Source organism: Geotrypetes seraphini, chromosome 2, assembly GCF_902459505.1.
Source record: "Geotrypetes seraphini chromosome 2, aGeoSer1.1, whole genome shotgun sequence".
In the NCBI taxonomy this organism is placed as follows: Eukaryota; Metazoa; Chordata; class Amphibia; order Gymnophiona; family Dermophiidae; genus Geotrypetes; species Geotrypetes seraphini.
The window spans coordinates 63,424,111-63,450,122 of NC_047085.1; the positions used below are offsets into that span (position 1 = coordinate 63,424,111).

At 46.2% G+C, this 26,012-nt stretch overlaps 1 protein-coding gene across 3 annotated transcripts in view; it reads left to right on the plus strand.

The window, feature by feature from the left end:
* The first annotated feature begins 1,961 nt into the window (after positions 1-1,961).
* The window catches only part of AZIN1 (antizyme inhibitor 1), a 238,577-nt gene continuing 214,526 nt past the window's right edge, over positions 1,962-26,012 (plus strand). The window contains exons 1-2 of one of the 3 annotated variants that reach the window (XM_033933779.1): positions 1,962-2,142; positions 19,352-19,492. The gene's annotated coding sequence lies outside the window, so the exon portion shown is untranslated. The other 2 variants (XM_033933780.1, XM_033933781.1) reach the window with 2 other exon arrangements.

The following is a 26,012-nucleotide window of genomic DNA, read 5'->3' on the forward strand; positions in this document are numbered from 1 at the left end:
CGTTCTTACTACCCTCTCATCAATTTCCTTTTTTACTGTCTACCTACATACAGCTCACCACTTCTTTCCCTCACCCCCTCTAGTATTTCCCTAACTCAATCCTTCCCCCCCATCATGTGCGCTCCTTGTATTTTTCCCCTTCTTCCATCAGGTGCCCTCTTTCTCTACCCCTTCCATCTAGTACCTTCTCTTCTCTCTGTCCACTTCCATCATCTGCTCCCCTCTTTCTCTCCTCCCATTTCCTTCCTGCATTTGCTCCCTTATCTCTCCCATCCGCACTTCCATCCAGCATAGGCTCCCCCTCTACCCTCCCCACTACCATCCAATGTCTGCCCTTTCTCTCTCCATCCACCTCTCTTCAATCAGCATCTGCCCCCTTTCCTTCCCTCCAATCCAATTACATCCAGTATCCTTTCCCCTTATGCCTCTCTCCCCTTTCCCTGCACACCAATTCCATCAGTACCACCCTTCCATACCATCTTATCCCCTTTCTCTCCCTCCACCACTCTTCTATACCAGAAGTCCTGCTCCCTTCATTCAGGAAGGTCCCGCAATAAATATGTCTGCCGGCTCTGCTCCGGAAGAAGTATGTTATGTCGGAGGGGGTGGACCTGGCAGATGCAGTCATCGCAATTTCCTGCGTCTGCCGGGTCCACCCCCTCCAACGTAACTTACTTCTTCCGGAGCAGAGCCGGCAGACGTACTCATCGCAGGACCTTCCTGCATCTCAGCGCGGCTGCCGACTCTGCTCCAGAGAAAGTACATCAGAGGGGGTACACTGGAAGCCGCGCTGAGGTGCAGGTATTTTTCAACAGTAGGGCAGGATGTTCCGGACCGCTATGCACCCCCCTAGGGCGTGCACCCAGGGCGGACCGCCCCCCCCTCCCCTTGGTACACCACTGAGATGGCTGAATTTAAAGTTTACTGCTGTTATTGCTGGTTCAAGAAAGCAGCAGCGGCAGAGTAGGGTGGGAGGTCCTGGACCCAGTGTGCTAGCTATGCACCCCCTTAAAGTGTGCCCATCACTTTTGCAAGCTGTCATTGATGCAAAAGAGGGCAATACACAATATTAAGAACTAAGGGTTTGCAAACTCTTGATCAAGATAATTTAATTTTTTCCTTCTTTGCTATGGTTAGTTTGTTATACTATTTTGTGATGCATAATGGTTTAGGCCCCCTTTTATCAAGCTGCATAAATGTTTTTTTTATGGTGGTAAAAGCTCAGATGCTATGAGCGTCTGAGCTTTTATCGCCATTTACGGTGATAAAAAAAAAAGCCTAAAGCAGCTTCATAAAAGGGAGGGATATGTAATTAAGAGTTCTCTGATTTAATGTTGTAATTGTCTCTGTTTATAGTAATCCGCACTGAATCTTATGGAGAAAATGTGGAATATAAAACAATTCTAGCATTTTCTAGCATCTACTTATGAACCAAATGTGCATATCACAATGTCACATCTACTACCCCATGTTGGCAAATAAAACTTACATATGTATATGACAATTTTATAAAAACACTTTTCTGTCTATTATACAGGCTTTACATGCAGAGGAAATTTTATGCAATTACCTCTTATTTGTTTATGGACACCTCCAGGTAGAGAAGAAACAAAACATATGGTACCTTCCACCAGATGTGCTGTTTCCAGTGCGTCTAAAAGTCTAGCCAAACACATCTCAAGAAAGGCTATAATTTATAAACATCCTTTCCTCCCTCCCGTTCATATTAGTCAAAGCTGTACATTGTGTGACAGAATAATACAAACGAAAGTGCCCGCCAAGCCAGGGCTGCGGTCAATGAGTGAGTGCAGTGCAGTACAGGAGGCAGAGGGGCAGCTGTGTACCTGCGGCGGGCGCTAGGAGCCAAGGGCCGGGCTGTCTGAACGCAGCAGGCACCGCCCCTCGCTCCGCCCCTCCTTATATAAACAGCCAAGAGGCGGCCGCCCCGCCCAGCTTACAGATTTTTCATTCACTACTAGTGCTGACTCGACTAGCGTGTCGACTTGCGCCGCCCGGTTCTCCCTTATAGCTTATGGCTAAAACAGCCGTTTTTATTTCTGCTTTAGGTATCCTCATCCCGCTTTAAAAATTCCGCCAAAAAAGAGAAGACGATTTTCCAAATCTTCTGGGCCGTTCTGTCACGTAAGTAGCAGCGAAGACCCACGAACTCCCTTTCTCTGGCCAAAGCGCTAGGGCCGGTGGCTTCTTAAACATGGCGGAACGCATGGAGTGGTTGCGACACGGTGACGTTCCCAAATACAGCAGTGTGTTTCAGTCCGGCAGGTTAGAGAGTGTTTATATTTTCCTGCTGGGAGAGCTGTGCTTGCAAGCCTTTAACTTCCTTGTCTTTTTGGATTAACGACTATTTTAAAGACTGGAGATCTTCGGGGAAGTGCCCGGGCTGGGTGCTCAGCCGCTAAACAACTACAGTGTTTTAACACTTTATTCTGCCAGGACTGTCGTCAGTTTTGCCCTCTCCCACCCCCCCACCCCCCCCCTTGAAAACTTGTGCAAGCTTTATTTTGGCGTTGATGGGTTTTGCTGATTTTTTTGCTAGAAGATGCTCTGATCGGAGGCTGAAAAACGGTGAAGATGAAGCGGCCATGTATGCAGTCCGTGATAACAGCTACTCGGCTTTGGGTAGTGCGGTGCGCTTCTGTCCTCCCAATAGGTTGTGCAGAACTATCCAAACATGTTAATCTATATTTAGGGTAATATATATATATATATATTTTTTTTGTCTTGCAAGTAGTAACGTGGTTTCCTGCTTTTATTTTCTCACGTTGCGTCGCTAGATGTAAAGCGGGATTGGGGAAGTGGATGTCATCCCAGTCGGGTACCGATCGCTGCGTGCGGAACTGCGGCAGGTGGCGTCGCCGGAGGCTTGGGGGCCGCCGGTGCCCGGTTTTACGGCAGTGGCTTGTTTGGGTGGAAAGTAAGGAGCATGGAGTTGCTTTGGGACTGCGCTGAGAAGCGACTGTACCCGGTCTTGGGAAGGGAGGGAGTAGTTCTCTCCTCCCGGTTTCTGAGTCGGTGACAGTTGGTGCCGTGTAACGGCCGCGCTGCCCTGCCGGGGGGGAGGGGAGTTGGTGTGCTCGCGCTAAGGGAGAGCGTTCCGGAATTTTCTGCCCAGGGCCGGTTTTTTTCCTAGAGTTTTAACACGGGGTGAGTTCGGGCTTCGCGGCGCTTCAGCGTTTGGGTTCGACGGCGACGTTGCGGCTTTCGGGCTCCGGTGAAGTGCTTCGATTCGATTTGGGTTTTGCGCGTGGCCTCCTTTCCCCGAGCTATGGAGGCTTGTGGGGAGTCGGGGCAGGCCTGAGCGCCGGGGTTGCTCTCGAGCCGCTTATTTCTCTGATGCTGTCAAATTCTGGCTGCCATAGAGGCGGGTGTTGTAAGGAAGGTAACGTTTTAATAAGGTGTGGGCCTGAGATGATTGCAAATAAAGAGCTTGGATGAGCGTTAACGCAAATTGTAAACCGGAAAGCGTTTCATGCTTCCGTTCCTAAACTTAGGCACACTTCGGGCGTATCAGGATTTTTTTGGGGGGTGGGGTTGCTACTGGACCGGGGAATGTGGCAGCCGAGCCCCGGATGCCCTTTCCCATTCAGTGGACTCGTGTTTTTTTGAGGTAGCAAAAAAAAAAAGCACGTGTTAGTGGTGGTAGCTTGCTCGTTCAAACCGCCAAAGTAGCTATGCGATAGCTTGGAAAGGACTGTTTACTTTCTGGACATTGCTGTGGAAACATCGTCGTATTCCCGATTTTTGAATATTGTTGTTGTGCGCGGGTGGAAGGGAGGGGTTTTCCGGTCTGCACCGGTCCAGTCTGGTTTGTTTTCGTCTCCTTCCTGTCACATTGAATGAACAATGCTGCCTGCTTCTGTTGATCTTCTGTCGCCACTTCAACTCATTGTAGCCAGGAAACCTTCCCCGCCATGGGAGAGTAAAAAACAACAACCCCAAAACCAAACCAATACGGCCGGGGTGCATCCCTTCACGCTTCAACTTTTATCTGGCTTGAGGTTATTTATCGTTGATACTATTTCCAGGGTTTGAGGATTGAACGCTAGTTGACACCATTTGCGTGTATTAGAAGGTGGCTTTTGGCTTTTCCCTTTGGCTAGTAGCGAGAAAAATTAACTTGATGATGGGGATTAAGCAAATTTGATGGCGAAAGTATGTTACTAAATGACAAAAGACGGTATGAAAGATAAACCCGTGCGATGTGAGTTGTATCGTTTTGCCAGGTACTTGTGTCTTGGATTGGCCGACGGGAATACTGGGCTAGATGGATCTTTGGTCTGACCCAGTAAAGCTATTCTTATGGGGGGGGGGGGGGTTCCCTAGTAAAGTGTAAAGAGATTAGGGCAATTTCTTCTCTAGTCTGAGATGTCAAGTTTATGGAGTTGCTGCTTTAGTTCTGGTTTGAGGACTAGAATTGAGCAACTGCTGCAAATAGAGGCTGGATCAGTATTTGGTTAGCATTTTTTTAATTAAATTCAGAATAAGATGTATTTACTGAATAATGTTTTTTTTCATCTTTAGAATTTTATTTAATTATGAAAATACAGTAATACAGACATAAAAATACAATCATAAAATATTTTTTTAAAAATCTTGTGCAATAGAGATATTGTTGCAATATATTCTACATTGACTATTTCAGTATTAATGTATTTGAGCTTAGTACCAGTGTTTTAAAATTGCATTGGGCTATTTAAGGAGGTCTATTGCTTATTGTACTTAAAGGCAAACAAATTGTTTTCTTGCTTACTACTGTAAATTGTGCTGTTTTTAGATGAGTGATGTTAAAAGGACTGTTAAAATTATACATAAATCTTTCAGGACAGATGTGAGCTGTTTAAGATGCTTTTGTATTTTTTTATTGGTTAGCAAAAAATTAACATGAAGGATCCTGAGCAAACAAGTTTTTAAAATTACAGTACTATACTTCATTTAAGGAAGTGTTATCCAACACCCATATTGTCTCAGTGAAAAAGTAAATGTTCTCCAAACTTCATAGTTTATTTGTAGTGTTTTGCTTAGAATTTCTCCTATCCTGAGACCTGAAGTTCCTTCCTTCTGTTTCCTTTCTCAGGTTCCAGCCTACTCAGTTCCCCCTCACTCCAAAAGTTTTATCTCCCTCTAAATCCCACCCCTCTCTCACTTGCATCTTGAATCCCCTCTTTGTCCCTCATAGGCATCTCTGCCTCTCTACACTGGCTAAGAATCTCTTCATCCCTTCCCACCCCCTTTCTGATCTTGATCAGTCTCTTCCTACCATCCTCCCAACCCTTACTTGCTAGTCAGCATCCATGCCCTCTCTCTCATCCCACCCACCATCATCTTTCGCACCATGAATCCCTTCTCCACTCCTCATGGTCTGGCATCTTTTTCCCTTTCTATGGCCAAGCATTTTTTCCTTCTCACCCTCCCCCTTTCTGGTCTGGACAGCTTTCTCACCCCTACCCCTTACTTATGGGTCCAGCATCCATGTACCCTTCTTTCTCTGCCCCCCAACACACTTGCAGTCCAGCATCCATATCCCCTCCTCTCTCTGCCTCCCAACACACTTGCAGTCCAGCATCCATGTCCCCTCCTCTCTCTGCCTCCCAACACACTTGCAGTCTAGCATCCGTGTCCACTCCTTCTCACCCAAATTGTGATCCAGCATCTACGTCCCTGTACCCCCCACCACATTGGTTTGGCCTTTCTCTGACCAACCCCCCCCCCCCTCTCCCTCCTAGAGATCCGACATACCTGCGGGCCTCCCAAAGTAGCAGCAGCAGTGGCCGGCTGGGAGAGGTAGTGCTATGAACAGGCTGCTAGCAGCGTCCTGCTAGGGTCTTTCCTCTGCTACATTGTCCATCTTCAGGAAATGATGAGGCAGAGGGAACGCCCTAGCAGGGCTGACCGCAAGCAGCCTGCTCACATCACTGCCTCTGCTGTCTGTCTGCCTCTGCTTTTGGAGGCCCTTTAGTATGTCATATCACATGTCTGGGAGGGTGGTTGATCAGAGACCAGGTGAGAGATCATTGTCAGGTTGGGGAAGAATGGAAGGTCTGCGTATAATTTTGCAGTTTGTGCATTAGTCTGTGCAGATGGGGGATTTTGCTCAAATTCTGTGCTGCACAATTGTACAAAATTCTGCCAGGGGTAATTACCACTTATCAGCATGCTCCATGTAACTTGATAAGTCTTTCACATTGCTATTGAGGAATCTTCCACTTTTTATTTATTTTTTTCCATAAACCAAACATACTGAAGAAATACTGAAATACAAACTTTGTCAATAAATATGGACCTAAACAGAAATAATCAAAGTAATATATATTGTTTACATTCTACTCTTAAGAGAGAAAAGCATGAAAAGAAACCCCTTGGGAAGGGGAAATTACATACGTAAATTTAAGGAAAAAGAGCAGATATTTAACCTACCATTTATTTAAACTCCACACTAATCAACATGGTTCATTCTGGTTACATAGAGATCCCTTTACTTTCTAAAAAGAAGCCTAATTGAGCAAGTTCAAAAAATATATATTTATTTCCTTGATAGGAAATAAAGCATTTACAAGGAGACCTTAACTGAAAAACTGCTCCTAAAGAAATCACTTTTGCACGATATGTTATAAATTCTTTCCTCCGACATTGTGTCCATTTTGAGACATCTGGAAATATATACAGTGGTACCTTGGATTACGAGCATAATCCGTTCCAGGAGCATTCTCGTAATCCAAAATGCTCGTATATCAAAGCAAGTTTCCCCATAGGAAGTAAGGGAAACTTGCTTTGATTTGTTCCCCCCCCCCCCCGAGGCCAGCAGCGCTGCTCCCCTCCCCCACGAGAACCGGCATTGCTCCCCCCGAAGGCCCCCCTCGCGAACCGGCACCCTCTCCCCTGCGATCCGGCACCCCGCCGCTGCTATCGGGCACCCCCTCGCCGCAACCTGAGATTCCCCAACCCACCCGAACCCTCTTCTTACTTCCAGTGTAGCCTCGGCACCGGCACCAGCATGTCCTGTGCCCAAAAATCTGCTTCCTGTGCCGGGCCTTGAGCATGCGTGCATGCTCAAGGCCCGGCACAGGAAGCAGATTTTCGGGCACAGGACATGCTGGTGCCGGTGCTACACTGGAAGTAAGAAGAAGGTTCGGGTGGATTGGGGGATCTCAGGTTGCGGCGGGGGGGGGGGCGCTCGTACAACGAGGCAAGCTTAGTTTACGAGGCACCAAGTTTGCGAATGTTTTGCTCGTCTTGCAAAACACTCGCAAACCGGTGTACTCGTAAACCGAGGTACCACTGTATACCCTTTCTCCCAAATAGGAGACTTGCTTCAAATTAAAGTATAATTTCAACAGAATTTATTTATCTTGCAGAAAACGAGAGATTAATAATGTCGCTCGCCATGATACTTCAATATCGGATGACTCCAATATAGCAGATAAATCCAGCTGGATTTTTTCACCTTCTAAATCTTTTTCTTTTTGCATTTTCTGCACTGGAGGAAGGTTAGGTTCTAGAATTTTTAAAATTGTTGTCATAAAGTTCTTAGAGTTCCTGAGGCGTCATGAACTTAGCTATAGGAAAATTTAAGATCTTCAAGTTCAAATTTTTATGTTGGTTTTCTAAGTTTTCAGTCTTCCTTAAGAACATAATTTTATCTGTTTGTTTAGTAACCAAGTTCTTTGTCGTTAACTTCTCTAGTTTATTCAATTCTAACTTTTGCTGCTGAACTGATAACTCCAATTGGCTTATCTAGGAAGATGAGTTTAAAATAGAAACAAAGTTCCTCTTCCCTTTTACTGGTGATTCTCTGCACAATAGCATGCTATTATGCTGAGCATCGCAGGGAAAAAAATTGCTCCCACGCAATATTTTTTTACCTGTGGTGTAGGAGCTATGAGCATCAAGGCCCACGTTAATCTCGTTTTAAAAATTTAATGGCTTTAAAGCAATGCTTTAATCGTGTTATTACCGCGTTAAATGTCAACCTAATTTCCTTAGATTACTCCTGAGCCTATCACCTCTTAATTTCATCCTATGCCTTTTCATTCCAGAGCTTCTCTTCAAATGAAAGAGACTAACCTCATGTCTATTTATGTCAACTACTTATTTTAATGTCTCTATCATATTTCATCTCTTGCCTTTCTCTAGAGCATAGATGTCAGTCGGTCGTCAATGGCCGCAATCCAGAGGGGTTTTCAGGATTTCCCCAATAAATATGTATTGAAAGCAGTGCATGCAAATAGATCTCATGCATATTCATTGGGGAAATCCTGAAAACCCGACTGGATTGCGGCCCTCGAGGAGGGACTTTGACACCCCTGCTCTAGAGTATACATTTTGAGATCTTTGTCAGTCCTCATTTGCCTTATTACGAAGACCACTGACCATTGTAGTAGCCTTTCTGTGGACTGATTCCATCCTGTTTATATCTTTTTGAAGGTGCAATCTCCAGAATTGTACACAATAGTCCAAATGATGTCTCACCAGTGTCTTATACAGGGGCATCAATACCTTCTTTTCTTACTGGCCATACTTCTCTGGACCCTAGCATCCTTCTAGCTTTTGCCATCGACTTTTCAACCTGTTTGTCCACCTTAAGATCATCACATACTAACACACTCGAGTCCTGCTCCTATTTTGTGCATAAAAGTTCTTCACCCCCTAAACTATCATTCCCTCTGGGTTTTGCAGCTCAAATGCATGACTTTGCATTTCTTAGCATTATTAATTAGCTGCCAAATGTCAGACCATTCTTCAAGCTTCGGTAGGTCCTGTCAGGGGTGTTTACTCTGTAGAGCTTGGTATCATCGACAAAGGGACAAATCTTACCTGACAGCCCTTCAGCAATATTTTTACAAAAATGTTAGAGAACCGGCCCAAGAACCAAAACTTGAGGCACACCACTGGTAACATCCCCTTTCCTCAGTAATCTCCATTGACTACTAACTACCTTCTATCATTTTTCACTCAACTAGTTCCTGACCCAGTCTGTCACTTTGAGGCCCAAACCGAAGGCATTCAGTTTATTTATTAGGCGCCTTTGTGGAACACTGTCAAAGACTTTGCTAAAATGTAAACACACTACATCAGGGATCTCAAAGTCCCTCCTTGAGGGCCGCAATCCAGTCGGGTTTTCAGGATTTCCCCAATGAATATGCATTGAAAGCAGTGCATGCACATAGATCTCATGCATATTCATTGTGGAAAATCTGAAAACCCGATTGGATTGCGGCCCTCAAGGAGGGACTTTGAGACCCTGCACTACATCTAGCGCATTCCCTCTATCCAATTCTCTAGTCATCCAAAGAAATTGATCAGACTTGTCTGACAAAACCTGCCTCTAATGAATCTTATGTTGCCTCACTTGTCATTTTGATTTTCAGATTGTTCATACCAGTCTTAGTAAGATTCCTAGGGCATTCCACTATGCATTTTTCTCCACTGAGCAGAAATATTTTAACCAGTTCCTAATGCACAATATCCAATGACTTTTTAATTTTCTTGGACTGGACGCCTTATCTATATTGTCAATACAACATTGTCTTTTCTCTCTCATACCACCATGCTTATCTCACCTTTATTAGTGCTCTGCAAATGCCTTTCAGCAATATATTTCAAGACTTCGGTGCCATGCAAGTACCTTTGGACACCAACCATTTGGCTTCATGCCCATTGTTTTCCAACTTCATGAGAACCTCACCACGTCACATCCTCCAATCCAATCTCCTCCAGTTATTTCAAACCTACAGGTGATAATCTTCACATGTTGAATCTCCATTTGAAGAACTTTTGATTTCATCTCTACAACCCAGTACTTAGAGACAGTAGTCTTCTTCCTTTGAATCCCTTCTGTGCATTGATTCTGTGAAATCTGTTCTCTAATACATGATCTACTTTACTTATCATTTCTCAAGATAGAGTTCTTCTCTCATATCTCAACTTCTACTAGAGGTAGCCTCCAATATTCATCTCAGCCACTCTATAGAAGTACAGAGTGTCTTCTCCAGACCACTTTGTCTTCCTGGGAGGACTGTACTTATAGGATTGTAAACCTATTTTGGCTTGCCTGCATTGAACTATGCCTATCCAAGCTACACCTCGTCTGTTACTGCCCTTTATTCCAACAGACTATGAACGGTAACCAAGAAGTCAATCTCCCCATAGTCAAATGACTGCATATCATGCTGCCATGCTCGGGGCTGGGCTGCCACTGGACAATAGTGCTCCAGCACATGAAATAACAACGGTGGCAGTGTTAGTTACTCCATTTCTCTTTCATTATGAACATTTCTGAAGCACACTCTTTAAGTTCCCACACCATGCTTTCATATCCTATTTTTGTCTGGAGCCTAATTTCAGATAGGATAGTCGATTCAGCCAAACATACCTCCTTGTATAATCCCACTTTATTCTGGGACCAGTGGTTTATTTCTCTCTACTCGCCAGGGTCTTTAGGAATCCTCAAAACTTCAGAGGCTTTTATTTATTTAAAAAATTTTTATACACCCAAAAAACTCAGTGGTTTCCAGAATTAACACACATAAAAATATAAAATACAATTAACACACATAAAAATACACTGAAAAAGAAACTCAAAATCATCATACATATAGCTTCAACATCAGATGTCGCCCATGGCAATATCACAAAATTCTTTGGCAATTTCAGAATATTAGCTATTAAACCATGTCAAAAATAAGCGTCAACAAATAACCTTTGTCTTAAGCAATTTCTTAAAAGTCAAATGTTCAGCACATAACCTTATTTGGCCAGATAAATTATTTAATAGGGATATCCTTACAAACATGAACATACTCTTTGTTGTAGCCACATAGTTTACACGCATGGGAGACTGAAATACTAGTTTCATACTACTAACATCTTGCAAGGTTTTACCAGGTTTATATATCTCCCAAAGACCTTGAAACCAACAAGGTACTTTTCGATGTAAAGTTTGATGTACTAGAGATAATACTTTAAAATGAATGCCCTGTTCAATCAGCAACCAATGTAGTCTTTTTAATACAGGAGTAATATGGGATGTTCTTGGTATCCCACTAATCAATCTGGCTGCAGAATTCATCAATATCTGTAGGGCTTTCAGTTTTACTTTAGCTAATCCCCAAAACAGCGTATTTTAGTCTAATCTACACAAAAGCAGAGATTGTACCACTGTCCTAAACAGGGCTGTGGAGTTGAGGAGTCGGAGTCGGAGGAAATTTCGGGTACCTGGAGTCGGAGTCAGAAGTACAAAAAACTGAGGAGTCGGAGTCAGAACATTTATCTACCGACTCCATTTTTGAACTTGGCATACCAATCACGAGCGATTCTTTCAGCTATAGCACCCACTATATACACAGCACAAATGTTGCGAGCAGCTTCTGCGGCCTTAGAACCTTGATTAAAAGCAAAAAGAAGGTGGTGTCGAAAATGCTCATTTCTCTCAACTTGACATTCCATTTTAACGATCTGAAAATTAACCAGTGCTGTGGAGTCGGAGGAAATTTCGGGTACCTGGAGTCGGAGTCTGAAGTACAAAAAACTGAGGAGTCAGAGTCGAACATTTATCTACCGACTCCACAGCCCTGGTCCTAAAGTCATATGTTGTAAGGAGGGTTTCAATCTATATAGTAGATGAAGCTGAGCATAACCTTTTAAAATCACATTCAAAACTTGTTGCCCCATATTTAATGACATATCTAGGCAAACTCCCAAGGTATTAATTTCCTTCTTTATTGGTATCAATTCACCCAAAACAACTATCGTATTTTTCGTTCCATAAGATGCACCTCACCATAAGACGCACCCTAGATTTAGAAAAGGAAAACAAGAAAAAAAACTCATTCTGAACCAAATTGTATACTAATATAAACCCGACACTTCTAAATTCTATCCCAGCCCCACCTTTAAATTCTGTCCCAGCCCCTCCCCCATCAGTCATCACTTTTCCACACCCCCAGTACCTTTAAATTCCATCCCAACCACCCCAGCACCTTTAAATTCTGTCTCAGCCCCCCATCAATCATTACTTTTATATACCCCACAGCATCTTTAAATTCTGTCCCAGCCCCCTAGCACTTTTAAATTCCAATCAATCATCACTTTTACATACCCCCAGCACTTTTAGATTCCATCCCAGCCCCCCCCCAATAAATCAGTCATCACTTTTACATACCCCCAGCACCTTTAAATTCCATCCCAGCCCCCCCCCCCGGCGGTACCTTTAAATTTTGGAGGTGATGGGCAGCTGCCTGCTGCTTGTCGGGGTCCACGGCGCACAAGCGCGCTAATACCTGGGCCCGTGACACTTCCTAATTGTGCCGGTCGCAGATGCTTCGCAGGACGGCTGCCTGCTGAATACTGGCACATCGGGGCCAGTGGCGCAGAAGCGAGCTGCTGCATGGGCGCACGCCACTTCTGAATGGCTGCCTCAGTTTGCCCTGGGCCCCGACAAGCAGCAGGCAGCCATCCACCGACCTCCAAAATTGGGTGGTATATTCGCTTCATAAGACACACCCTTATTTCTACCCACTTTTTGGGTGGAAAAAAGTGTGTCTTATGGAGCGAAAAATATGGTAATCCTGTTATTTCGGCCATTCCAATATCTCTACTTACAATCATTAATTCTGTTTTATTCACATTCAATTTGAGACCATGTTGGGTAATCCATTCACATATCTTGTCCATACAGTACTTCAATCATGCTTCACCCTCACTCAATGAACTTTCAATTGGGGAAAAAAAGAGAATGTCGTTAGCATAAATCTGATATTGGACCCCCAACGTTTGAAAAACTTTCCCAAGAGATGACATATGAACATTAAATAGCACCGCTGACAGTGCAGATCCCTGGGGAGGACCCCTCTACTAATCTTTTTATTGACTGAGGTTTCCCTTTCCCTTCTCACATAAAAGAATCTGCCCAACAAATAAGATGAAAACCTGTCAAATACAGCTCCTTTCATTCCTAACTTCTTCAGTTTAGAAAGCAGCACATTATGATTTACTGTATTGAAAGCTCCTGATATGTCAAGTGAGACCACACAGTAGGAATAATGCCTATCCATACCTTCCCTCAAATTATCCACTGCTAAAAGCAATAACAATTCAACACTATGAGCTCCCTCCCTTACATACCTCCTCTCTGAGCATGCTCACCAGTTCTTCCTACAAAGCCAGGCTGTAGGAGCTCATCTTTTCTGCTCGTGTTTTATTTTGTGATCTTTCAGTATTTTTTGTTCGCAGTTTTCACCCTCATGCTGTGGAGGTTCCCTTCGGGGAAATTCTTGACTGCGGGAGATCGCAGATTGTTGGAGAACGTCTGCTTCTAGGAGGTTCCCTACTCAGTCGTAAGCCCCCTAGACAGCCTGCACGTCAGATTGAAGCTCCGGGACCTTTCCTTAGGAGCTAGCTCACCCCAGGCTCGTCCACTAGTAGGTATAGCGCAGGCTGAGATGGTTCTGTGGAGGTGCAACTAGGATCGGAGCCAGACTGTGTCCCTCTTCCAGGCGTTTGCGTGGCATTTCCACGGGTGGTGGAGGTCTCCGGCTGTGGTAATCAGGCCGGTGGGGCAGTCAGAAGACTTGAAATCCAGATTTCTAGTTCACTGAGGCAAAGGATCTCCCTGCAAGCTGTGTTCAGCTGCATGCATTTTCTCTCATTCAACACGGTGAGTAAAATGTTTCCGTTTTCCTGTGACCATATGGCTATGTGAGAGCAAGCTAACAGCTTGAATCAGAGATTGGGGGAGTCTTTAAAAAGGGGGGTTTAAGTGGTTTCCCTGCTTGTCCTACGCCCCCCCCCCCCTAAAATCTCTGTTTTTGATGGTTCTCTGTGGTTTTCCTGGGCTATTTTTAGTCCAAACAGGGCCTCAGTGGCCATTTTGGATTTTCTGGATTCTGCTGCTAGCCACCCCGAGAAGGTGGTTTGGGTGCAGACCACAGTCCGTAGACTTTTGGATATTGCGGCCATAGTACCCATGCCGGAGCAAGACTCGGGCTCTGGGTGATATTTGATTTACTTCATTGTTCCAAAGAAAGGATCCCACGATTGGAGACCAATTTTGTACCTCAAGGCAATCAATGCAGCCCTGAATTCCGCATGGAGACGGTACGTTCAGTGAATGCTCTCCCAGAGGAGGTTATTGCGGAATCCACCGTTCTAGGATTTAAAAACAAACTAGATGCACATCTCCTTATGAGAGGCATAGAGGGATATGGGTGACTAAAATTACGCCAGGTGTACACCTGGCTGGGCCTCCGCATGTGCGGATCGCCGGACTTGATGGACCAAAGGTCTGATCCGGAGATGGCAGTTCTTATGTTCTCCCTGGATCTGGCGGAGGTGGAGCGCCACATTCCCATTTTCCTGGACCACTGGAAGTACCTGCGATTCCAAATTTTGGGATATTTCCAGTTTGTTGCCCTGCCCTTTTGGTTGGTAATAGCACCCCAGACCTTCACCAAAGTGTTGATCCATCTGCGCTCCATGGATGTCCTGGTTCACCTGTATCTGGATGACTGGTTGATCAGTGTGCCCTCTCTTTCTGAGGGGCGTTAGGCTGTCCATTAGGTGGTACAGTTGCTGCAATGTCCGGGTTGGGTGATCAACTTCAGAGTCACCTCGAGCCCACCCAGGATTTGTAGTATCTGAGAGTTTTGTTTCACACGGGTCAGAGCAAAGTGTCTGCCTGTGTCCCATCAGGAAAGGCTACCACAGGCTATTAGGGACCTTCTGGCCACCCCGGTCCCGACGGCTTGGCAGTATTTCCAGGTTCTGGGTACCATGGTGGCATCGATCGATGTGGTTCCTTGGGCCAGAGTCTGCCTGCGTCCGCGCTGGAATCCACAACGGGATCTGTTACATGCACCTCTGCCCTGGATGACGGTGGCGCACAACAATCTAGTGTGGTGGTTGCGTCCTCTCTCATTGTCACAGTGTCCTCCGCTCTGGATCTCGGACTGGGTGATCTTGTTGACAGATGCTAGTCTCAAAGGATGGGGAGAAATGTGCATGTCTGTCCTTGTTCAGGACTGATGGGTGCCTAAGAGCTCAAGTGGTCGATCAGTTGCCTGAAACTGCGGGCGATTCGGCTGGTCTTTCTCCTCTTCGAGAGTCCTCTCCATCATTAAGCCGTCCGTGTGTTCTCGGACAATGCCACCAGGGGGGCACGAAGAGTCTCTCTGAGCATGGAGGCTCAGCTACTCTTTTGGTGAGTGGCGAGATGCCTCATGGTGCTGTCTACGGCGCAGGTGGCAGGAGTGGACAACGTCCAAGTAGACTTTCTCAGTTGTCAAAAACTGGATCCCCAGAAGTGGTCACTCTCTCAAAGAGCATTTGTTTGCATAGTGGATCATTGTGGGTGTCTCATGTTCAACCTCATGATGACAGCAGCCAACAAGAATGCCGATCGTTTCTTCAGTCGTCAGCGAGAGGCCGGAAGCGAAGGCCTGGAGAGTCCTCTTTGTCTTCCCTCTGTGGCTTATGATAGGGCGTCTGTTGAGGTGCATAACGGCCCACGAGGGTCTGGTGATGGCACCCGATTAGCTGAGGCGGCTGTGGTATGCCGATTTGGTTTGGCTCCAGCAGGTTCGGGGGCTCAGGCTCCCTTGTCATTCTTGCCTTCTCACATAAGGTCCGATTGTGATGCAAAATCCGAACCGCTTTGGTCTTATGGCTCTTGAGTGCGTAGCCTTGACTAGCCAGGGCTATTCTTAAGCGGTGATCCACCACTTTGCTTCACAGCAAACGGATGTCCACAGTGGCGGCCTGTGCGAAAGCTTGGAGGTGTTACCAGGCCTGGTGCACCCTGAGGCCAGTGGACCCTTCTTTTCCATCAATTCCTCGTGTCCTGGAGTTTCTGCAAGATGGCCTGAAGAGGCTCATTGGCAATCGATCCAGATGTGGTTCGTTTTCTGTGGGGAGCGTTGTAGCTCTCTTGTGCCTTCCCTATCCAGCCTGGAACCCTAATCTGGTTCTTCGCTCTCTTGCTCGCTCTATGTGCCTCTAGAGCAGGTGTCTCTGATGGATCTCATGCTGAAGACGGTCTTCCTGGTGGCTGTTACCTCAGCTTGCAGGGTTTCAGAACTGCAGGCCCTCTCCTGCAAGGTTCCTTTTCGGCAGTGATGCCTGCGTACTGTTCCTTTCTTCCGAAAGTGGTTTCTGCTTTCCATGTGAATCAGGAAGTCCGGCTTCCTGCTTTTGCTTCCTCTGGTTCACAGGCCTTTGGACGTGCGCAGAAGTTTATTGCTCTACCAATGAGTTTTGCGCCTCTGACCACCTGTTGCTCTTGGTGGATCTTACCTGCAGAAGGAAGCCGGCTACCATTTCCAGGTGGATTCGCATGGCCATTTCTGCAGCTTATATGGTGGTCAGAAAGAGGCCCCCCCTCCTTGGGGTCCGGGCTCCTTCAACCAAAGAGGTTTCCTCCTCTTGGGCAAAGTCTTCGGCTGTTTCTCTGGATGAGATTTGCAGGGTCGCTTGCATACATTTACCGAGTTTTACAGGATCGATGTGGCCAAGCAGGATGCTGCTTTTGGGGCCTCTGTGTTGGCAGCGGGCACATCAGGCCCACCCTGAACTTTCGGCACTGCTCTGTTACATCCTACTGGTCCCGGAATAAAGTGGGATTGTACAAGAATGAAAGATTAGGTTCTTACCTCTGCTAATCTTCTTTCTTGTAAATCCACACTTTATTCCGGAAACCCGCCCTATACTTGCTGATTCACCGATTTGTCTGCCTTTACAAATGCTGGTAAGCTGTGTTTCTGTCCATTCTTTTTAACGTGCCATCAGAATGGGGTTAGCACTCAGTTTGGGAGGGGGGGAGTGCCCCAGTTAGGGCGCCCTCTTCTGTCGGAGCATTTTGTTTCTATATCTAGCACTGTTGTCATTTGGGTTACTGATGTTTGTTATCCTGATTTGATTATGTTCCCTTCTTTCTGATTTGCATTTATAATTGTGAGCAGAATATACTTACTTGTCCGGGAGTGTCTCCATACCTTTCTCTATTTTCTTATTATCCTCTACAGATGTTCCTGGCTGGTTTAAGACTGACTAGTGAGCATGCTCAGAGAGGAGGTATGTAAGGGAGGGAAAAAGCATTTGAAGTTTTGAAGCTTCCTACAAACCCTGGTTGGTGAAAATAAATAACAGGGCAGAGGTTGCGAATTACAGGCCGGTGAGTCTCACATCGATAGTGAGTAAACTCATGGAAACTCTAATCAAACGAAAATTGGACACGATCCTAGACGAGGAGAATCTACGTGATTCCCACCAACATAGATTCACCAACGGTAGGTCCTGCCAATCCAATCTCATCAGCTTCTTTGACTGGGTAACAAGAAAACTAGATTTGGGAGAGTCCCTGGTTGTCGTGTACTTGGTCTTCAGTAAAGCTTTTGATAGTGTCCCCCACCGCAGGTTATTGAGCAAGATGAAATTGATGGGATTAGGTGAAACACTAACTGCATGGGTCAGCAATTGGCTGAGTGGTAGTTCAGAGAGTGGTGGTTAATGGTACCCCCTCCAAAACTTCAGAGATGACCAGTGGTGTGCCGCAGGGCTCGATCTTGGGCCCGATCCTTTTCAACATATTCGTAGGAGACATGACTCAGGGGCTTCAAGGTAAAATAACATTATTCGCCGATGATGCCAAACTATGTAACATTGTAAGTAACAACAAATTGTCCGACAGTATGACGCAGGACCTGCATTCATTGTAACATTGGTCCTCGACCTGGCAGCTTAACTTCAACGCTAAAAAATGCAAGGTCATGCACCTTGGCTACAACAACCCGTGCAGAACGTACACATTGAATGGAGAAACCTTGGCTAGGACTGCAGCAGAACGAGATTTGGGGGTGATCATTAGTGAAGACATGAAAACTACCAATCAAGTGGAGAAGGCTTCATCCAAGGCTAGGCAAATGCTGGGTTGTATCCGGAGAAGCTTTGTCAGTCGGAAACCCGAAGTCTTAATGCCATTGTACAGAACCATGGTGAGGCCTCATCTGGAGTACTGTGTACAATTCTGGAGGCCACATCACCGTAAGGATGTGATGAGAGTTGAGTCGGTTCAGTGAATGGCCACCAGGATGGTCTCGGTGCTCAAGGATCTCTCTTACGAAGAAAGGCTGAACAAATTGCGGCTATACTCTCTTGAAAAACGTAGGGAGAGGGGAGACATGATTGAGACGTTTAAATATATCACTGGCCGTATCAAGGTAAAAGATGATATTTTCTTTCTTAGAGGACCCTCGGCCACAAGAGGGCATCCGCTAAAAATCAAGGGCGGGAAGTTTCATGGCGACACCAGGAAGTACTTATTCACCGAAAGAGTGGTTGATAATTGGAATGGGCTTCCAGTGCAGGTGATCGAGGCCAGCAGCGTGCCAGATTTTAAGCATAGATGGGATGCTTATGTCGGATCTCTAAGAGGGTAGAATTAAGGGGATGGGTCATCAGAGTGGGATCTCTCAAAGGGTAACTAGGGGAGAGGGCAATAGAGTGGGCAGACTTGATGGGCTTTGGCCCTTTTCTGCCGTCACATTTCTATGTTTCTATTGGTCACGGAATAAAGTGTGGATTTACAAGAAAGAAGATTATCAGAGGTAAGAACCTAATCTTTCGTTATTCTCTATTAGTCACCAACTCCTTCCAACCCATTCCTAGTAGCTAGGGAGTCCCTTCTGAGAATATGCTGCCTGCTTGTCCTGGGATAAAGCACAATTACCTGCAATAGATGTTATTCAGGGACAGCAAGCAGATATTCTCAAAACCCTCCCTCCTCCCCTAGTTGGCTTCTTTGCTTGTTTACTGTACTGATGGTCCTGTGAGCCGACATCAGGTGGGAAGGCACATGCATGTGCACGGTATGGGCAGTCTTGAAACTTCTAAGAAGTTAAAATGATAGTACACTTTTGCACTGACTGTAACTGCTTGTTCTGATAACCATCATTTGATTCCTTCACATTAGTGCAGAAACTAAACTAAAACTTAGCTTTATATACCGGGTCATCAACCAGAGGAAGCTCGACTCGGTTAACAATAATTAAGAAAAATATGCTGAAATTGCAAGGAGATTAATTTCAAAATGTTTAACAAATAAAAAAGTTTTAAAGATTTGCGGAAGAATTGGAAAGGACTAGGACATCTCAAAGTTAAAGGGAGTTCATTCCATAATTGAGAGAATTTAAAAGCCAAAGAAAGGCTAAAGTTCTTGACTTCTTTAATTCCTTTCCTAGAAAGAAGGGAAAGTTTAAATTGTTGAATGCCTCTTGCATAGGAAAACCTGTTAGTGCCAACAAAACGGACATGTACATTTCTAAAAATATTGTTTTTTCCTCAGGGCGGACTCTCTGTTAAGGTTTACAACAATTACCCAGAGGGCCTAGGAGAAGCGCTCTATAGAGAACAGTTCGACTTCAACGCTGAGCCACCTTGGGAACCTAGCTGATGATAGGAGGGTTCCATCTCCTAACTTGTCCATGTAAGTATTTAGAAAAATTATACTGCTGAATCATAGAAGGAAAATATTTGGAAAGGTCTAGACTGCTTGTACTTGGTATGACATAATTCTCTAAGTGGGCTAGACGACTGTTCTTCAACCACCAGTCCGTGGAATGGTGCCGGTCCACAGAAATTTCCTGCTGGTCCACAGGGTCAGCAAGTGCATCAGGCCCAAAACTGTTCTTCAACCGCCGGTCCATGGAGCAATCGATGCAGAGCTCCCTCTTTCTCACTGATTCAGTGCACAAAGCCACGGGCAGTGGCTTCTATGTGCATCCTGCGAACCGGAAGCCTTCTCTCTGATGTTGCAACGTCAGAGGTAAGGATTCCAGATGAGGCACGGGATGTGCAAGGAGCTGCTGCCCCCAGCTTTGTGGACTGCATCAGTGAGGAAGAGGGAGCTGGCCTGAAGATAACACTGGGGGCAGCATAAAATGGCCAGGCGGGAGCAGGCCAAAAGGTAAGGCATATAGCATGGAGGGAGGGAGACAACAAAGGTAGGGGGGGTATGATTTTATTTTTCAATTTAGTGATTGAATTATGTAAATTTTGAGAATTTACATCTGCTGTCAGTGTGCTTGTGTAGTTTAATTTTGTGGTTAACCATTATGTGTTAATAAGATTATATTGTGTATCTGTGAAAAATGAATGGAAAAAATAGTGTTACAATTAGTACTATTATGGGGCGGGAGCTGGGGTGGAGATTGGGTAGAGATGAGTGGGGTCTGGCCCACGACTTAGCCCAGTGTTCTTCAACCACCGGACCATAAAATAATTATTTTATTTCTGCCGGTCCATAGGTGTAAAAAGGTTAAAGAACACTGGGCTAGACATTAGATCAAGCCATGAGTTTTCTCATGTTGCTCTCTGAAAACAGTAAAGTCCTTTTTAAAACAAAGTACAGTGGTGCCTCGCATAACGAACGCCTCGCACAGCGAACGCTGCGCACAACGAACTTCATGTCTTGCTTCCTACAGCGAACTTCGTTTCACACAACGAAGTCGCCCGAGCTGCATCCTTCCGCGCAGGCACTGCGCTTAACTGCCCTCTCTCCGCCTGGCTCCCTGTGCAGTGGCGGACCGTCGGCTCGCAGGGGCCCGGCGCCTACTGCTGATGCGTGGGGGGGCGGAGCTACTCTCGCCGCTTCCCCGATGCTAGAAAAAAAAAAAAATGAACAGTTAAGTCCCAGTTTTTGCCGCTGAGACTCTGCCCTCTCTCACTGTAAAATTATTGTTTATACAGTATGTCATGGCTTCTAAAAAAAGCAGGAAGGTGATTTCTGTTGAAATTAAACGGGAAATAATTAGAAGGAGTGAATGTGGGGTAAAACAGTGTGACCTCGTCAAAAAGTTTGGCCTCAGCAAAACCACCATTTTCACCATTTTGACAAATAAGGATGCAATAAAATCAGCCAAAGTAGCCAAAGGAGTATCAAAACTATTTCATGAAAATAATAACAAAAAATTTATCTTTTTTTATGTCATCTTAGCATATTTTATGCTACAGAACGAATTATTTTTTTTAACATGTATTGTTATGGGAAAACGCGTTTCACATAACGAACTTTTCGCATAACAAACTTGCTCCTGGAACCAATTAAGTTCGTTGTGTGAGGCACCACTGTATGTCTTTCCTGTGAAGCGTAAATGAACCAAAGAGATTTTATTCTAACAGTCAGTATTATGCTGCAGTTTTTCTCTAAAATATTAGAAAACTATAAATTGCAAATTTGAATGTAAGTATTTTCTTACAAATTAGTTCCACATTTTTAACAATGTTCTCTTATTTTAAGTAAGTGCTGTTATTTACTGAGCTGTTATCCAGTGTTTTCTCAAACTTTTATGTTGACCTAATTAATAAATTGGTTTATCCCAGGACAAGCAGGCAGCATATTCTTGACTGATGGGTGACGGCACCGACGGAGCCCCGGTACGGACACTTTTAGAGTGATTGCACTCTAAGAACTTGGAAAGTTCTAGAGACCGCACCGCGCATGCGCGAGTGCCTTCCCGCCCGACCCCGGCGCGCGGTCCCTCAGTTTCTTAGTTTCCGCGGAGCTAAGAAGTCGCATGTTTCAACGGCTGTTGAAAATTTTTTCCTTCGCCTTCCCGCTCGCGTAAACTTGTTTGGGTTTTTTTTGCCCTTCCTTTTTTCTTTATTTTGTAAAAAAAAAAAACAAAAAACTTTTATTTTTTCCAGTTTTCTTTGATTTGCCCGGCGGGGCCTACTGCCATCATCGAGGCCTCGGCCTTCGATTTGGCAGAAGCCGTTTTTCCGTTCATGCCCCCCCAGCCCGGGTTCAAGAAGTGCCAGCGGTGTGCACGGCCTATTTCCCTTACAGACCCACACAACTGGTGCCTACAGTGTCTGGGTCCGGAACATCAGGCCTCCACCTGCACCCGCTGTGCCACTTTGAAAAAGCGGACTCTGAAAAATCGTGAAATACAACAGAGACTGCTTTTCGGCACCGACATGTCCGATCCCGCGTCCTCTACACCGGTCTCGGTCCCTGTTTCGTCGGCACCCACCTCATCGATGCCACGCGATACCGCGCCGGCGTCGCAGCATGCAGGTAAGCCGGCTAAGAAGCCTTCCCCGCTGGAGCGTCCTCCGGTCTCCATTGCAGCGAGTCCAGTCCTGCCGACCGTGAGGCGCCAGCGGAAGCGCTCCGCCCCTATCGAGGTGAGTCCCTCGACATCGGGCTCCTCATCTCCGGGGCGTAGAGCGGCACCGCAGGTACCGCAGAAGAAAAAGGCGGTACCGGTGCCCTCCCTCGATGATCGCATTGCGGCCATCTTACAAGCACAGCTTAAGGATCAGCTCCAAAAGCTCCTTCCAGCTCTCCTGACACCGAGCCTTCCGGTGTCGGTCCCCACTGGGCCCCCGGTACCGATTGTGGAACAGCCTATATTGTCGGCATCCACTCTTTCGGTACCGGTACACTCGGCCTCATCGGTATCGATGCCTGTCCTCGCGCCGGAGCCCAGGTCTCATCACCAATCGGTGCAGACTTCGGCGCCGGTGCAACCGATAACATCACCCGGTACCGCATCGATGAGGTCGGGTAAATCGGTACGCAAGTCCCGACACCTGGAACCATCCACCCCTGAGAGTCGAGACCATGGTTCCCATATTCGGGACCCTGATCTGTGGGGGGATTCTGAAGAACCTTTTCTATCAGAAGGGGAGTGTTCGTCAGAGGAAGACGAGCCTGTTCTTCAGGACACTTCCTCAAAACCTGATTCCACATCTTTCTCCTCTTTTTTAAGAGATATGTGTGACTCTCTTTCCATTCCTTTGGAGGCTGAGTCTAAAAAGTCTAAAGCCTTTCTAGACGCTCTTGATTTTGACCAGCCTCCAAAGGAATTCTTGAAACTCCCTTTACATGACATCCTGAGGGAGACCTTTTACAAGAATTTAGAGACTCCTCTTACTGTCCCGGGAGCCCCCCACAAATTGGATTCCCTGTATAAAGTTATCCCTATTCCTGGGTTCGACAAACCACAGCTCCCGCATGAGTCTCTCCTTGTAGAATCCACCCTCAAGAAGTCCTCAGGAGCTAGTGTCTATGCCTCTGTTCCTCCTGGCAGAGAGGGTAAAGCCATGGACAAATTTGGTAAACGACTTTACCAGAATGCGATGCTTGCTAATCGATCTGGAAACTATGCTTTTCATTTTTCTTTTTATTTGAAGCATCTCCTTACCACCATGGCTTCCTTTGAGCAGTACCTTCCTGTGGGGAAACGTGAGGCTTTCCATCAATGCTCTTCATCTCTTTTCCAACTCATGGTAAGGTCTATATATGACACATTTGAGCTTACCTCCAGAGCAACAGCCATGTCTGTAGCCATGCGCCGTTTGGCCTGGCTCCGAGTCTCCGAGCTTGATGTTAATCATCAAGACCGGTTGGCTAATGCCCCATGTTTAGGGGATGAGCTGTTTGGAGAATCTATGGACTCAACGACCCAGAAGCTCTCGGCTCACGAAACCCGCTGGGATACCCTTCTTAAGACCAAGAAGAAACCTCCTCCTCCACGGCCATTCAGACAGCAATCGGCCTATCAACGGCGTTTTGTGGCTCGTCCCTTGCAGTCTTCCACTCAACAACCTAGGAGGCAGCGCCAACAACAGCGGCAAACGCCTAGACCTCAGCAGCAACAACCAGCCAAGCAGCCTCCTCAGCAAAAATCGACTCAGCCCTTTTGACTTAATTCTCCAGGGCATAGCCAGCGTTCAAACATCTCCACTCCTCCCTCAACCGATAGGAGGACGACTCTCTTTCTTTCTCAGCCGGTGGGAAGTTATCACTTCGGACCAATGGGTCCTCAACATCATCCGCCACGGCTACTCTCTCAACTTTCACACCCTTCCGGGCCAAAGTCTACCAAAAGAGTCTGCTTTGCACACTCCTCAGTCTTCCCTCCTTCTTCAGGAGGTTCAATCCCTCCTACTTCTGAACGCCATAGAGGAAGTTCCTCTAGAACAAAGGGGGCAGGGATTCTACTCTCGTTATTTTCTAGTCCCCAAAAAAACAGGAGACCTCAGACCAATTCTAGACCTGCGAGACCTCAACAAATGCTTGGTCAAAGAAAAATTCAAGATGCTATCTCTAGCTACGCTTTATCCTCTCCTCAATCACAACAACTGGCTATGCTCTCTCGATCTCAAAGAGGCCTACACTCACATACCAATCAACCCGGCCTCCAGACAGTACCTTCGCTTCATGGTCAATCACTGTCATTACCAATACAGAGTGCTCCCCTTCGGTCTTGCCTCCTCTCCAAGGGTGTTCACAAAATGTCTGATTGTAGTAGCAGCTTTTCTACGCTCGAACCACCTTCAGGTTTTTCCTTATCTGGACGACTGGTTAATCAAGGCCATTTCATCTCAAGCTGTTCTTCTGGCCACCAACCAGACCATATTTTTTCTACAACTACTAGGGTTCGAAATCAATATACCCAAGTCTCACCTTCTTCCTACACAGAGACTTCAATTCATTGGAGCAGTGCTGGACACTGTCCAGATGAGAGCCTTCTTACCGGACAACCGTCTTCACAATCTCCAATTGCTCTGTCAGCAGGTGCTGCCTCAGCACTCCATTTCTGCAAAGCAGATGATGATTCTATTGGGTCACATGGCCTCCACAGTTCATGTCACACCCCTGGCACGTCTTCACCTGCGCACTCCTCAATGGACCCTGGCTACCCAGTGGTCTCAAGCGACAGACTCTTGTTCACGACACATATCTGTGACATCATCTCTTCGTCAGTCTCTACAATGGTGGTTGATATCCTCAAATCTCTCCAGGGGTCTTCTGTTCCATCTGCCTCCTCATCAACTGATCATCACCACCGACGCCTCCCCTTATGCATGGGGAGCCGATTTGAACGAGTTCCAAACTCAGGGCCTTTGGACTCCTCAGGAAAGGAAGCATCACATCAATTTCCTGGAACTCAGGGCAATGTTCTATGCCCTCAAGGCCTTCCAACACCTTCTATTTCCTCAAGTCCTTCTACTCTGCACAGACAATCAGGTTGCCATGTACTACATCAACAAACAGGGTGGAACAGGCTCTCGCCTCTTATGCCAGGAAGCTCAGAGAATCTGGTCTTGGGCCGCCACTCACCACTTATTCCTGAAGGCGATTTATATTCAGGGAGAACAGAATTACTTAGCGGACAAGCTCAGCAGAGTTCTCCAACCCCACGAATGGACTCTCGATCCATCGACTCTACAGTCCATCTTCGCCCAATGGGGCACTCCTCAGGTGGACCTCTTTGCAGCTCCTCACAATCATCAGTTGCCCCAATTCTGCTCCAGACTCTTCTCTCCTCACCGTCTGGCAGCGGATGCTTTTCTTCTGGATTGGTCCAACCTGTTCCTCTATGCTTTCCCTCCTCTACCGCTCATGCTTCGGATCTTGTTCAAACTAAAGAGGGAACAAGCCACCATGATCCTGATTGCTCCACGGTGGCCCAGGCAACATTGGTTCTCCCTTCTACTTCAACTCAGTTCCAGGGATCCATTTCTGCTTCCACTGTTTCCTTCTCTGCTTACGCAGCATCAGGAAACCCTCCTACATCCCAACCTACAGTCTCTACACCTGACAGCTTGGTATCTCTCGGGTTGACTTCAACTGATTTTCTCCTATCTCAGCCTGTTCGCTCCATTCTGGAAGCATCCAGGAAACCAGCCACTCTGCAATGTTACCATCAGAAGTGGACGAGGTTTTCTTCTTGGTGTCTCCTACATCATCATGATCCCAAGTCTCTTGCAGTGGAAACCCTATTGGATTATCTGCTTTCTCTGTCTAACGCTGGCCTCAAGTCTACCTCCATCAGAGTCCATCTCAGTGCCATTGCGGCCTTTCATGAGCCGGTCCAGGGGAAACTCCTTTCAGCTCATCCCCTGGTCTCCAGATTCATGCGAGGTCTTTTCAATGTGAAACCACCTCTCAAAGCACCTCCTGTGATCTGGGATCTTAACGTGGTCCTCTCCAC